The sequence below is a fragment of the Protopterus annectens genome, chromosome 7.part0 (genome assembly GCF_019279795.1).
Source record: "Protopterus annectens isolate FY-2018-M chromosome 7.part0, PAN1.0, whole genome shotgun sequence".
Classification (NCBI taxonomy): domain Eukaryota; kingdom Metazoa; phylum Chordata; order Ceratodontiformes; family Protopteridae; genus Protopterus; species Protopterus annectens.
Window position 1 is genome coordinate 1,511,703,242 of NC_056739.1, and position 13,660 is coordinate 1,511,716,901.

The window sequence follows — 13,660 nt, forward strand, 5'->3', positions numbered from 1 at the left end:
AGCATATATGTATATGTTCTTTGATTCACCCTCCTGATTGCATTAAATTATATTCCTTGTACAATACAGTACCACTTGTTAGAATGTGTTTTAAATTTGCAGTTTGGAACAGTCTTCTAGTGAGCAATGAAACAAAATGTATGAACCAATAATGACAAAACTACCCATTTCAGAAAATGTTAACCATAAAAGGCCACTCAAACTTCTTTCATTACAATCCACCAATATTAGTAAATATGCAAAATCTCTGCAGAAGTAAGTCATCTAACTAATTCCACCTAAAAGGGATCTGTAACTAATGAAGAGGTTGCTGCTAGCAAACAACTTTATATTTCATTGTTTCATCTACAAATAAAGTGCCTGTTGCCCTTGAAGAATAAATTGCCTATGCTACATTAAAAAATGATAAGCTAGTAATTTTGCAATGGGGAATGGATGGCAAAGTGATAACGGGTTCATAGTTACTAAGTAACTCCTCCAAAGGAGGACATTCATAGGAATGCAGCATGCACTCCCATTAAAGTACAACACAGGACAGTATCAGCAATCCATATGCATACACTGAGAGTAGTACCCACAGCCTTCTACCTGTTGTGCTACTAACAATGCAAACAACTTAGCTTAAGTAGCATTAAACTTCTCTTCCCCTGAAGCTCTCAGCTCCTTGTAAAATCCACTTGATGATCAACTAAATCTCTCAACTTTGCAGCACAAGAAATCTGGAAAAAGCCAACTTTATTTGGGGGGGGGGGCAAAGGCCCAAAACCAGGGACACATTTTAAATATTGATTGTATAATCTTAGAAAGTTGCTAAAATAAAGTGTTTTGTGTTACCATATGTTTCCTGAAAGATAGGAAGACTGAAACTTAAAGCGCTAGCATTATTTAGTGAATTCAGTTCTCACTGATTTGCTGGAAAAACACAAACTGTAAGAGGAACAGACCAAAAGTATGAGCCAAATATTCTGTGAAAATCTGGACAGTTGAGAGCTATGGACTCAACTCCCTGAATATAAAGTTATGTTATGGGTAGAAAATTCAGGCTCTTGTTTGAGCCTGAGTAACACTAACCACTAGGTATACCTAACAAGGGTATTTTACACACACACACACACACACACACACACACACACACACACACACACACACACACACACACACACACACACACATACATGCACCAGTTGGCTGTAGCAGTGAGAACAGAACTCCTACCTATCTAAGTACAATGACTGAAGAACTCTGTATTTAAGGCAAGCGCCACAGCTCCAGTTTGACTTACTGTATGTCAGACATGGGCACCAGAACCATAGAGCTAGGGGGGAGGGGAGCCCCCCACTTTTTTGCAGAATTCATACCTCCCAACTGTCCCGAATTTACTTCTTTATTTTTGAATTATTTTCATGCTTTAGCTGCTGTCATCGCGGCGCATGTATTTATGGGTTTCCGGATGGTTTTGCAAGCGGGAACAGGCAGTTTTATTAGCTGCTGCTTATTTACTCGGCATCAGAGAAGAATTTCAGAAGCTGCCTGCTTACTCAAAGGAGGATGGACTGAATGCAGAGTGGGTAGTGTGTGTGTGTGTGGGGGGGGGTGTCAAAGGGTGAAGAATGACTTCTAATCATAATTATATCTGCTTCTTTAGTTTATTGGGAAAGTGAAAAAGTACACCACCATAAGTAAACACGCTTTACAGCATTATTTTAAGCACTTCAGTATTATTCAGATAGGAGTATTCTTAGGAGACAAACTTTGATTGACCTGGAAGAGGGAAAGGTTTAACTAAAGAATCTGTTAAGTTGTAACCTAAAGTAGTATAGGAGAATGGAATATTAACACACATGAAATGACAACTGCATTCAGTGCCAAATGTATTTATCTTGTTAATGCTTAGGAAGGGGAATTTGTTACTTCTTAAACAAGGTCTACAAGTGCATCCAACGTCTGAGCTGGGGACTGCCCTTTGTATGCTGGGCATGACTTGGCATCACAAGAGCTGTTATTTTGACCTGTCCCTGGGAACACATTACCAATTGAAAGCGTATTTGGTCCTCAGTCTTTTCTTAACCGCCTCACTAGACAAGTGCCTGAGATAAAAATCTAGGTGCATTCAGAAGGAATGGTACTGCAGGTGTTGCACTGAACCATCAGCTTTGTACCAAGAGAGTGCATTTGTGGCAGGATTTCAAAACAGAGCTTTGCTAATTACTACAGGGTGATATTTGCTTTATAACTGTAGGCAGAGTGTGAACTCCATCTATTTCTGCAGTGCGGTTGAGAAGGAATATGATTCGTCGCCCCACATGCTTGCATAGAAATCCCTTTTGGTGGACCAGAGGCCCAAACACATGACCTTTATTCCTGTTCTGAACAGGCAATGATGCAATATTTTCACATATAAAAGCTTCTTGCAAGCCACCTCCAGATACCAACTTTCCAGTGCCACCTCAGAATGTGGATCAAATGGAGAAACTGTGGGCAACTTACAAACATAGCAACCTCAGCTAGGATACCCACATGATGGTTAAGATGTGTTATTTTATAGTTACAAAAAGTTCTTTTGATGAACTGAAATGATTCGGCATTATTTAATATGCTATTTTTTTAACACAATGTATGTAAGCCCTTTCAATTTGGAACTGATTTTTTAAGATTTAGAATGAGGAACTTTCCTCCTAATGTGGTACACTTGAAAATTATGATCACAGCTGTCACTTTTACCAAGCATCTCTGTTCCCTTACAAATCAGTTTTTTTTAAAAAAAACATTTAAGCTGAGCACTTATTTTAAGTAAGTTTTCAATCACTGTACTAGTGTCCTATTTCAGCAGTTAACATAAGGTCTTTGGATAAGAGGTCTGTTAGCTGATCCTTCACAGTCAAAACATAAACTAGACAGGGTTTCCATATGCTACCACTTTCTTCATTAGCCTACGCCATATTCACATGTGCTGCAGTAAAATAGTGACACCATAAAGTGGAAATAGGCATTAATTCATGTACATTTGTCCCAACAGAAAGGTGGTTCCCTTTAAAAAAAAATGATTCACTTTGGACCACAACATAGCTAGGTTTTAAAAGAACAGCAACATAGGAACATTCAGTAAAGAGACTATACTGCAACCAACAGCCCCTCTTGACCTAGCATCAGCTTCCTCCTAACAATGTTCTTAATTTCCATGTTTTTCTCACAACTCTCAAGCTGTTATCACTATGGAGACTTGCAGTTTGAAACATTTTAAATACTGGCACATTTCACTCACAAAGACAAAGGAGTCTTTCTTTAGACTAGGAACTGCTATATGGAATAATTTACCAAAGGAAGTTGCAAATCATCAAGAAGTGAGAGCCTTTAAAACTAGTCTAAAAGATCATTTACAAAGGAAATCAAAGGGTGGTTGCTTTTCTGACAATGGCTGAAAGCTGAAAGATTTGAATTCATCGTATCATTCTGGAAATTAAGGGAATAACTATTTTTTGTGTTGATTTGTTAATTGGATAGATGGATTGATCTATGGACCACTTTTAACCATAATTCAAGTATTGATGCAGTAGTAGTGCTACCATTCAAATAACAAATATTGCACTGTAATAAGGCATTATTTGCACTGAAGAGATATAAATCAAAACAAATGGAATGTCATTGCATTAAAGTTGCTACAGCAGATAACATTTTGCAGTTCTGTACACAAACTTCATAACAACAAGTATAGCTTTTGTTTGCATGTATGTTTGTTTACTAGAATACTGACCTAATCACAAATGACCAGGAGCAGCCCAAGAGAATACACTAGCAAGCAAACAGAATATTTTCTAAGATGAGAAATAATATAAAATACAGACACATGATGATGACAAAAAAAAAAAAATAGGCGTTGTATACTGAATTATTGTTTTGAAAGAATAAAGAGAGGCTGCTAATTAGTTTGAGAAGCTGTTAGTAAGAGTATTATTGATTAAGTAATGTTGACTATATAATAACGTCTATATTGGGATTTTTCACAGAGATAAGTTTTGATTTCATTTTTTGCAGGTAGATATGCCTTTTAGGTAGAGTGGCAAATTTTCCCAAATTTCTGGTGTTAAATTTGAGAATACATGCTTTGTGCAATGAGATTTAGTTTTGGGGTTCTGGAAAATCATGTTGATAGGGAATGTGTTCTGAGGTTGTAGAAAGAATTTTTTTTTTTTGCAGAGAGTTTTAGCTGCAAGAGGAGTATATATTTCAAGCTGTAAGAGTTAGGAAAGAAGAAAACCTAACAAAAAGCTTTTCACTTTGACAGTCAGTTAACATTTTAGAGTGGAAGACATGGTGTCTTTGCAGGGGTGAATTTGTAATAAATTAAATTTTATTTGCAATTATTTGCAGGGTAGTTTTTCTTGGAAGCGGATGCTGTAATGGGAAGACCATAATTCAGCTGAGGCAGGAGAAGTCTCTTGGCTAGAGAAGGGACAGGTAAGGAGAATTTTTTTTTCTGGCCAGAAGTGAAGGGGATTATCTTTGTTTCTATTTTTGTTCTGTGTGTATATGAAAGTTGAGGACTTGATCCAGCCAAATGTTATGGTATTTGAAGTTTGTTAAAAGTACTTTTTGGCATGTTGTTAATATCTTTGATGTTGACAGAGTCCGGAGATTTTGTCAAATTATACTCAGTTGCAAAGAGCACAATCTTGGTTTTGGTGGTATTTAGATGTATTTTTTGACTGAATAGGTATTTGGTAAGGGAATGTAGATAATTTTCAAGTTGGATTTGAATTACAGAGTGAGGTGTGCTTGATCTGAAAATGATAACATCATATGAGAAAAAAATCCCAGGGACATCTGGAAGGTCATGTGGAAATTTGGTACTGACTACTGAGAAAAGCAAGGGTGCAAAGAACAGGAGCCTTGAGAGACATCTGTTTGCAGTGGAGATAAATTGGACATGGCTGAACATATTTTAATCATGAAGTGACATATGGATATGAAGTCCGTGAATGAGGCAGATGCCAACCTAATGTTTCTTTACAAGAGGGTCTGTAGAAGGAGGAGGGCATGGTCATTAGGATCAAATGACTTATTCAGATCTATCAAGAGAGCTCCTGTAAGGCTGCCTTTATCCACAGTCAGTAAGACCATGTTGGTGAGAAAGCATATAGCCATTATGGTGCTGTGGATAGACCAGAAGCTATTTAGATAAGAAAAGATGATATTGTTAGGTATATTTTATGAGGTGAATTTAGATGACTTTTTTTCTAGAAGTATAGCAGGGCTAAGAAGAATGGATGGAAGTGTGTGAGCCATTTTCAGGTTCCAGATGTTTTGGAAGTGGTTTAACTAATGCCATGTTTTGTTAAGGAAAAGCTGCTGATGTGAAGTAAAGGTGTTACAGTGTAGCAGGCACTTTATGTTATATCATAACCTATAAATCTACAGGTCACAAATAGTAGTGGTAACCCTATTTACATTAATCCAACCTGGTGGCATCAGAAGGCTACAACCAGGATGAACAGAAATAGAAAACTAAAGGAATCAGCTTGAGAGCAGGGAAGAGCTCTGAGAATGTTTGAGCCCCTGATGTCATTTGGTCCCTTTGCGACTGAATTAATAAACTAAAATAAATAAAAATTAAAAAAAATCAAGTGTCAAAGAATGCTTCCTCTCCCGTGATGTTTTAAAAAGGAGTTTGATTTGCATAAGCAATTTTGGCAATTGATTTCATCAAATAAAGTGCAGTTGTATGGACTACCTCAAAGATTTATTACTATACTCAGTATCCTACAGAGTGCTTAGAGGTGACATGTATGGCATACAAAGCATCCTCTGACATAATACAGATGGACCCGTTGAACATCAGCAAGTCAAATGGCATCAGAAATACTCAGTCCAGGTACCTAAACTGAATGTTGTGGAGAGATGGATATATATCACAGAGGCTACCACTGTTCTGCAACAGACTATCCATAAAAATAAAGCAAAGCTCATCCATCCATATTCAAATGCAACTTGGATCTAAGGATGGGGAACAGAAAATGTACTCCAGGATTTCCCCTCATGCCACTAACAAATAGAGGCAGTTCCTAAATGCTGCATCCCTTACATGCCCCCCTCAAATTATCTATGGTATGATTACAGTTGTTCTCACTAGAGCAAATATATAATTATCATCCATGGGAATAGCTAAGACCAATCAGAAAATATTAATTCAAGCATCAAAAGGAAATTGGCAAAGCTTAAAATGTCCTCCAAGTGAACCTATGTTGTGGTAGCAAATAGTTATAAAAATATTACCCTTTTTAGTTCACTAAGTGCCCCTGTCACCCTCCGCTCCCCCCATTCTTTAACAACTTCCAGCACCTATGAGTCAGACAACAGTTTATAGCTGATAACATCAGCAGTGTCTGATAAGAAGAAAATGCTAATAGCAGTGCTACACATGCTGGTGTAAAATGATGTCTCTAATGTCAGGTAAGTGCACAAACACACACACACAACCCCAGCTGATTACAGTGAGAACAGAACCCCTATTGATCTAAGTATACAGACTAGAGAACTCAGTAGTTTATGCAAGCACCACATCACAAGTATGACTTTTACAAGGTTACAGGACAACTTATGGTGGATGACATCTGCAGTGGATGTTGGAGAGAGATGTTGTGAGGCCTGCATGAAATGGATGTGTAGGTATGTGCAAGTGTCAAAATATTGTCAATCCATGTGATTGGAGAGGTAAATCTCAGATACACACTCTAGCTAGATAGACTCACACACATACCTTCTAGTTGACTGCAGTGAGAACAGAACCCCTACCTATGTGCACAGACTAGAGAACTCAGTACTTCACAGAAGCACCACAGCACAAGTCTAACTTTTCCAATGCTTCTGGACAATTTATGGTGGATGACATTTATTTATTTTTATTTATTTATTTGCATTTGTTTACCGGTAGGTCTAGTGGGCCAGGGTGAGCCCATTTTCAGTGCAGGCCTTGGGATAAAAGCTACAAAAACAAACACGATGAAGCTACAAAATCAAAATGCAGAAATCAAGCAGCGATGGTGCAGAGCACTACATTACAGCATAGGTGATACAATAAAATAGATAATATTAGTTATACAGATTTTAGATTTTAAGTATGCAAGTCAAACAAGAATACAATTAATGGCATGGGGTAATAGCAAATGTGTGAACAATATAGTATTGCAGTTTTGCAGTAGAAAGGGAAAGATAGAGAGCAGCAGATTAAATTTTCTGAAAGTAAGGTATAGCCTTTGAGCTATTGCTATATAGGCATCAAGATAGAAAATATGGTAGGTAACTGACATAGTAGATTCTGCGTGGCTGGGTGTCACATGTTGGACTTAGTAAGTTGGAACCACTGAATGTGTATATGAGGAGTCTGAACCATAAGTGAGATTGGGAGGAAAAGTAGGAAGACTCGGAATATTGGGTTTTCTATTGTCAGTGCTGGTATATGTACATAGCCAGTGGGAGTACAAGCTTAGTTCAGTGAAGTCTTAAAGCATTCAGGATTGCTAGTAGAACTAATTGAAGGTGGGAGACCATTCCATAGTTTTTTTTATAACATATGGGTAATGCAGTTGACCAGCAGAAAGGTTAGGTTTTGCTATGTTAAGGAGCATTGATTGACTGATCACAGAGGTCTATTTGGGTGATATGTGATGAACAGAGAGCAGAGGACAGGACAACTAGAAGGCTTATAGATTAGCTTATGAGCTGTGGTTAGTTGCAGGTACGTTAGATGTTGGGGAATTTCTAGCCAGTTTAGACGTTAGAGTGAAGCACAGTGGTGGGAGGAGTGTTTGGCGCCAGCTACAACTTTTGTGATTTTTATTGTAGCATGAGTCCAGTTTGGATTTAAGAGAGGATTGCATATTAGTAAGAGAGGTGCAGCATAGAGCAAGGATAGAAGTAGAAAGAAAACGGCAAGGGATAGTCTTGCTGCAGAGGGGAGGAAGTGTTTGTACCTATACAGGATGCCTAGTTTCTGATAAGGTTTTTTTATGTTTGTGTTAATATGTTGGTCAAAAGTTAGGTGTTTGTCTATGATGACCCATAGAAGTTTGGTATATGGGGCTACTTTGAGGCAAGTGTTGTAGAGTGAGTTGTTGGTAAATTTATTTTGGTTAGGTGTGTTGTTTTTTGGGGGTGAATAACATTAAGTTTGGTTTTATTAGTATTTATGGCTAAATGGTTATTATACATCCAGGTTTCAGTGGAGGTGAAGGTATTTTGGATGAGTGTAAGTAGTTCTGACATAGACTTGGCCATGCAGATGATGGTGGATTCATCTACATATTGGATGACATTAGCATGGGGTATGCTGGCATGGAAATCATTAATGAAAATGTTGAAGAGCAATGGACATAGTATGGACACTTGTGGGACTCCATTATTGATGTTGAGGAAAGGAGAGAGGGATTGGTGCCATCTGGTTGCTTCTGTAAGGTAGCTGGAAAACCAGGCTAGAGTAGGGGGAGATATGCCTACACTGGAGAGTCTGGTCAGAAGAAGTGGGTGGTAGACAGTATCAAATGCCTTGGAATGGTCAAGAAATAGTGAATAAACAAGTTATCCTGAGTCTTGAGCATTGTTGACTGTGTCCAAGAAAGATATAACGGCAGTGCTGGTGCTATGACTAGGCCCAAATTCATATTGCATTGGGGAAAGGGGTTTGTGGTGTAGTAGGTAGTTAAGAAGTTAGCTATGGATGCATTTTTCCAGAATTTTGGAGATGGGAGAGAGGATGACAATTGGACGGAAGTTAGATATATCATTATTGTTTCCACCTTTATGAAGAAGGATGATAAATGCCTTTTTCCAGATGGTGGGAAGGAAGGACTCTTGAATCGATCTGTTTAGTAGTATACTAATGGGATAGGCTATAGCATCTGCTGATTTTGGAGGAATTCTGGTGGTAATTTATCTGCAGCATTTAATCCAAGTTTAAGTATAAGCAAGACTTTTTTTTTATGGTAGAGGTAGGTATAGGTACGACAGAGAAGTTTGGTCTTGAGTGGGTTGATTAGTGGGAAGTTGGCAGTGAAATTAACTATACTGTTATTAAAGAATGAGTTTAAAAGTGAGGCAGTTTCAGCTGGGGCCATGTATGGATCAGGGGAAGGGATTATCACTTTTGCCTGTGTATAACAGACAGTTTGTGGACCTCCAGAACTTTTTAGGATTTTGCATATGGTCATTTTGCAGAGTAATGTAGTAGTCTTGTTTTGTTTTAATGACAAGTTGCTTTACTTGATTACGCAGTTGTTTGTATTAAGTGAAGTCTGCAGGATGTTTACTTGTATGCCATAATTTCCAGGCCTTATCCCTAACTTTCATAAGTTGTTTAGTGGATTTGGTAAGCTAACTGGACTGATTGGCTTTCACTCTCCTATGTTGGAGAGGAGTGAGATTGTCTAGTACATGGAGGAATGTTGAGTTAAATAATTCAACAGCATCGTTCAGTGATAGGACTCTAAGTGGGTGCCAGATGATATTTCATAGGTTATCATTAAAGGTAGTTGGGCAGAAGTGAGATAGGTCTCTGGTATGCTTATAGCGGTGTATAATAAGCACTGGAGTTGGTTTGTGAATTATGTATGCCGGTAGGTGATCACTAATGCTGTTAGACAGAGAGCCAGTGGAGGAGATTTTACTAGGGTCAGAGACAAGGACCCAGTCTAATACTGAGTTGTTATTTTAAATTTTTGTTGGGTCTAGTTATGGTAGTAATGAAGGTTCAGGCACCTAGGCAGTGAGACATTTCCCTGTGGTACATTTGGCTGGGCACACGTGGCTGAAGTGACATTCAGCTGCAGAGAAGTATGGCTATTTGCAAGCTCCCTGTGGGCAAAGAGAAGCACACACTACTATACCCACAGCTTTAGTAACCAAGTGCATTGGGGCAGAAGAAGTAACAAGTGTTGCGCTCACTGTACAGTACATGTTTCTGTTACTAAAACATGTAGAAGTGTATTACAGCATGGAAAAAAATCCTGCATCTTACTGTAGTCACATTTATGCTCCAGTATGTATTTTAGTTAATGTTCCCTAGACACTGTGAAGGGGATAGTGGTCCACACACATCAATTATAAAGACACTGTCCATTGTACCCTGCATTCTTACTGCCACTGACATGCCCACTGGCCACCCTGCTGCTGATGCCTGCAATACTGCCTGCTGTCTCATGTTGCCTTAGGGCCATGGACATTATTTTCTATGTGTGCATTTGGTTATTGAAGTTGTGGACATGGCACCACATTCTTCTCTTTGCTCACAGGAAATTTGCAAACAGTCATAATTCTCTGCAGCTGAATGTCATTTCAGTCATGTGTCCTCAAAAAATGTCCCACAGGGAAAAGTCTCGCTGCCTAGGTGCCTGAACCCAGTAATGAGTTGGGTGTACTTAAACAGGTTGATACTGTTTGTTGGGTGATCATGTATGATGTCTAACCAGTTAATATTCACATCACCAAGTATGATTGTTTCATTCTCTATATTTTTGGATGACCAGGCTAGTATTTGTTCAAGTATTGGGATATTGTTACCAGGGGGGATATATGTGACTATAATGCAAATGCTTTTGCTGCTATTCATTTTCAAGTAGGATATTAGTATTTCAGCTGCAGAAAATATGGGAGTGGGTTTGTTATATGGAACTATATTTAAAGTATTACAGTATATGAGAGCAATGCTCCCATGTGTTTTTCTGGTCCTATCTGTTCTCAGCAAGAGAAAACTGATGGGAGGAATTCAGAGTCTTTAATATAAGGTTTTAGCCAAGTCTTGGTTGCTGCTACAATATCAGGCTTATAGTGTTCAATGAAGGAATGCAGATCTGGAATTTTGTTTCTGATGCTTTGGAGGTTGATGTATTTTGTGACAGTTCTTGTGATAAAGAGGGGAGTGAGTGGGTCCAGGATTGGGGTGAATGTCACCTCATAGTATTAGGTTGTGGTGAGTGAATATGGGATTAGTGGGTTGCAATTTTTTTCTTTGTGTTGTATTTATGTATATAAGTTAGTTTTATTTGAGTTTTACATGTAAGTTTAGAATTTTTAGTTTTTTAAGGAGGGGTACATGTTGCATATAGAGAGGGTGCTATGTCAGAGAAGTGAGTGAGTTTGGTCAGAAGATTGGTAGTTACGTGAGTAGGCTTGTAATATTCATGTATGGTTTCAGGAGAAGTAAGTAGTTGTAGAAAGGAGAAGGATAAAGAAAGCATAAGTAGTACAATGTTGGTGATGAATGGCATGTTATGATGGAGGGGTATGTAGGGTAGTGAAGAGTAAGATTTATTTGTAAGATAAACTGGAATGTGTAGAGTGTGGTGGAGTATGGGGTGTGAGAGGATCAATTATACAATTAGTGAAATAGGGGGGCTGTAGTGAAGAATGAATTAGTTGAAGGTTATGATTGGGTGAGCAGTAGAGGTTGATGGAGTTTGGTTAGGATAAATGTAATTGATCTGGGGGTGGGGGTGAATGGGGGTAGGGCAGGGGAGTGGAGTGAGCCTGAGGGAAGTGAGGGTGAACAGAGTGGTGATTGCCTGGAACGGGCACAGGCCCAGCAGATCACTATGCTTCAAAAAAATATCATTGGGACTTGCACTTAAGTATATCAGTGAGTAGTACAGTGTTTAGAGTGGAGAGACTAGGTGAGTAAGGACATATGTTGATAATGTATGGCGTGATCCCTTGGTTTAGAAAAGAGAAGAGACAGGCAGGAAAGTCTTAGCCTTTAACACACTTTCCTGATATTAATAGGTGCCAAAGTGATACAGAGACTAGGGAGAGAGATGCATACTCAGTGAGGGTGGAAGAAAGGTGGCGGTGGGGGTTAGTGAGCAGAGAAATACTTGTACATACCAGAGCCTAGTTTAATTTGAAAAGACAAAAAGTGCTTTTCACACCAGGTGAGGAATGGGATGCATACGTATAGCTTGTGATGGTGTTTTTTTTCTTCTTCCTGTCCTTGGCTAGAGTGCAACAGTCCTTGTATCAGTTTCAGGGCCAGTAGATAGAATTTCAGCCAGTTGTGTTTAGGGTGGGGGGATTATGGTCAGTTTTCCATGTAGGTGACTAGTATAGCTTGTGATATAGTTGAGAAGATGTTGGAAGACCTGTATGAAATGGATGTGTAGGCATGTTCAGCTGTCAAGATCTTTCAAGTTCTGCATGTCACCAGATTGGTGGGTGTGCAATGTGTACTATGGGTTGGTTGTGTTCCAGTATGCAAGTATACTTTAAGAGACAGCTTTACAAACTATATGCAAACAAAGTGTGCATTGCTACAAGTATTTGAACATCAGAATGTGTACTGTCATTCTAAAGATGTGCAATATATATAACACAACATATGTTATTAATTTTAGTAGTGTAGTGGATATATTTGTGAACAAGTACTGAGAGACCAGGGTTGGAGTGCATGGGGGCAGGTAAGGCATGGCTTCATTGTAAATATGTGACATTTTCTTTGATTGGGCCTTTATTTTTTTATGTTTTCACATGTGGTTTCATGGCCTGAAGATGAAATGGACAGTAAACAAAAGTAATACATGCTATTGTTTACTTTGCATAGCTCAACAGCAAGCAGTGGGTTTGCACATTGGCTGGCAAAGTGTTTGTGCATGCAAGATACACATTTCTACTTCTTTCCATGTTTATGCATAGTTAAGCAGTGTACAAACATGAGGATCATTGCTAAAATTATGAGAGTTAGTATTGAGTGCATGAAACACACCTGCTGCTTATCTGACTCTGTGGCAGGAGCTGTAAATGTATTGATACATTTCTTTTTGAGCCCAGATGATATAGGGTTTAAATCCAGGTGTATGTAATACTTTTTAATAAGTAGTGATAAAGCAATGAAATTATTCTCTATATTATATTCAGTGTGTCTTGCTGTATGAAACATAGCACAGCATATTTAAGCGGCACTGCCAGGAGGTAACTGCACCACAGAAGAACCATTCACCGTCATCTGACATTGGTGTGAGATGCCAAATGCCACACAAACATAGATGCAAAAATGTGAAGGCCTCCATTGCTTTTTTTGATACCTATCTGTTTTGTGTGTGATTATATTTTTGACCAGATTATACATGTTAAAATGGGGTAGATAGTAAAGTGGTGAAATGAGTACCAAGCAGGGGGAAGAACAAAGGGAAAGGAATACAGGAATTTGCAGAAGGGAGGTAGGAAAGAACATAGCTATCCATTTCTTTAACAGTGTAAACTGAATATACGTACAGACTATTAGCTGAATTTTGACTGTCACCTCCAGAAAGAGGGGTGACAACAATGCAATCACGTTGTATAGCTAACTGGACCAACTCGATTGTGTCAAGAAGACACCTGTGTGAAATGGAGAGCTATTTATGGAACAATACTTTATTTGTGGGACAGGTGCCCATTTCTGTTATTTTACTTCAGTAAGAAAGGAATGCTGGGTAAGGGACATTGATATTTCTGGGTCAGGTAAGTTGGGTAGGTGATGAAGCAATTGCAAGCAAACAAGACATACAAGACAAGACACGGGAATGGTGAGGTACACAAAAGTTTGTGGGACACCATGATTGGGGTGAGGGAGGGGACAACACAAGCTCATGCCCATAAAACATGGAGACAGTGAAAATCTAGTCCTCACCCACAGGACTGT